At 37.4% G+C, this 2,500-nt stretch overlaps 1 protein-coding gene across 1 annotated transcript in view; it reads right to left on the minus strand.

The window, feature by feature from the left end:
* ctnna2 (catenin (cadherin-associated protein), alpha 2) overlaps positions 1-2,500 on the minus strand; it is a 267,885-nt gene that overhangs the window by 69,082 nt on the left and 196,303 nt on the right. The window lies entirely within an intron of this gene.

The raw sequence follows: 2,500 nt of genomic DNA on the forward strand, positions 1-2,500 counted from the left end.
CTTCTCTCATGGTGGGATGAAACGAACAGACTCATCGGGCGACTATAAGAATATAAAACGCTGGAGCTGGAAGAGAAATTTCACCGCTTTCTGTTTCTTATTCATGAGTTTTGTCTTTTTCAGGAACTCGATGCGAACAACAAATAACTGAAAACCTGATTTCAGAACTGTCATAAAGCCATCATAAACTAATTCCTCGTGTCAAGTTAAGACGCCTCGTGTCACAGGGCTACGTGACACCTACATAAGCCCTTCATAACAACTCACAAACCCACTCCACATATTTTGATACCAAGCTGACATTCCATTCTTCTGTGTCAGCTGACATAGAGCTGTGCTAATGTGTTTACTGACATACAGTGGATTTATAGCGATGAACAGTAGGGTGACATATTTATAGATCCCATTTTTTATGTCTGCTGTCACTCATGGTGTATGAATGTGTTATGTAGCCTTATGAACACTGTCATTAGGGTTGTGTTCTCAAAGGAGTGCTAGAGGGCAACAATTGGTCCGTATTTCCAGATTATGAACTTTAATAAAGTCAAGTTGGTGTTATGTCATACCTACGTATGTTAAGAAACGAACATTTATAACGAGATGTAACTTTTTTTTGCCAATAAAAACGCCTAAGCAATAAACCGCTTCGTCTCCTTTTGAATCCATTTCCATTAGAAGCCGTCTGACAGATAGTCAATCTTTTAATTACTCCAAAATCTCGTTTCACTTCTCAGATGAGCTTCATAAAGTACCGTAACACTGCGAGAATTAATTTAATCCGTGACGGCTTTTTTCTTTACTCTCCAGTTTAGATGGCATCGTTTAAAGCATCATAGGACTTTGTAGCACTGCAATAAAGAACAAATAAGAGGTGGCCATTAATTTCTCACTATGTAGCCAGTACAGAGAGAGAGAGAGAGAGAGAGAGAGAGAGAGAGAGAGAGAGAGAGAGAGAGAGAGAGAGAGAGAGAGAGAGAGAGAGAGAGAGAGAGAGAGAGAGAGAGGGAGAGAGAGAGAGAGAGAGGGATGTAATGTAGCTGGATCACCAGTAGACCGTTTGCAAATAAATAAATAATTAAACGTGACACTTTCAGCATCATCGCACTGAAATACTTACTATTAAATAATTAAAATAATGTCAGAAAGCAACAGAAAATAAATAACTAAAAGCAAATCTGACCCTAGCGGCTCACCGGAACGTATCCACAGAAGCCCCAGGGTGCATTACATGCCAAAACTGTGTGCGAAAAACTGCAGAGAGGCCAAACGACTGAATGGATGACCATGTTGCTAAGCAACTGCCCTTGAGATTCACCTAGCATGAAATGATGACAGTACCAGTATTGATATTAATACCTCAGCGGACACAATCTCACGCGGTCTCACGTGGTTATCGGGATAGTAAAAGTACAATTTAGAAAACACAGATGAATGGAGCAGGGCAGTGAATCACCAGTGAGGGAAAAAAGAAGAGAAAACAGACTGAAATTAACAGAAGATTACAGCTATGACTTCATTTCACATGGGACTGTGGGCTCGTGCTAGAGCGAGGTTCACTACAGGAAAGTGGTGGGAACTATGTGTGAATGGATAGATGGATGGAAGGATGAAAGGAAGAAAGCAAGGAATAAAGAATAAAGCACTAAAGGATAAATAAATGATAAACAAATACTTATATGTATTTAACAGTTTACCTAAAGTTAAAAAAATAAATTATTACATAAATAACTTAATAAATACTTGAATGATGGAATAAAAGATCATAAACAAATAGATTTCCTTTACAGGAAGTACAAAATCAATTTAATATGTACATGTTTTATATAGTATTTATTTATTTATTTATTTATTTATTTATTTGTTTGTTTGTTTGTTTGTCTACCTTTCTAACATCTAATTCTGCCATTATAAGATGATCTAATCTGATCTGATCTGATCTACTGTAATCATGATTTTGGAGTATAAATGATCGTGTTTGTGTTGGTCGTATCGTCTGGATCTGACACACATTCACACTGATTTTTAATTTAATCTACAGAGGAAACTTTACTGAATAAACAGCACAATAACAGGTGATGATTCTGCACAGCGTCTGGCCTTCATCATCAAAATCATTCAACTTTACCTCTTTGACAGCAACTCTGACATGATGACGGTGTCATTTTTGGAAATGATGGAAACGATGGAAATGATCGACGAATTAAAACTGTTTTATTTTCAGTTCTTATTTTTTTTTTTTTTGTAATTCTGTGGTTTTAGATGTTTCTGAGAAAAAGAAAGCAGATTAAACAGGTTGAAGTTCTGAGACTGAACATCACCTTCTCCTTTAACCTCTTCAGCTGAACGCTCAAGGAGCCCGGAGTTCTCCAGGGTTCTCCAGAGTTCTCCGGAGTTGGAGATATACGCAGATATAACATAATGATCATTTTGATTTCAGCTGACAGTCTAAAAGCTTGCTTTCAGCAGGAACACACTCAGCTTGATTACTGTCTCGCTCTAA

Source organism: Tachysurus vachellii, chromosome 2 (genome assembly GCF_030014155.1).
Source record: "Tachysurus vachellii isolate PV-2020 chromosome 2, HZAU_Pvac_v1, whole genome shotgun sequence".
NCBI classification, from domain to species: domain Eukaryota; kingdom Metazoa; phylum Chordata; class Actinopteri; order Siluriformes; family Bagridae; genus Tachysurus; species Tachysurus vachellii.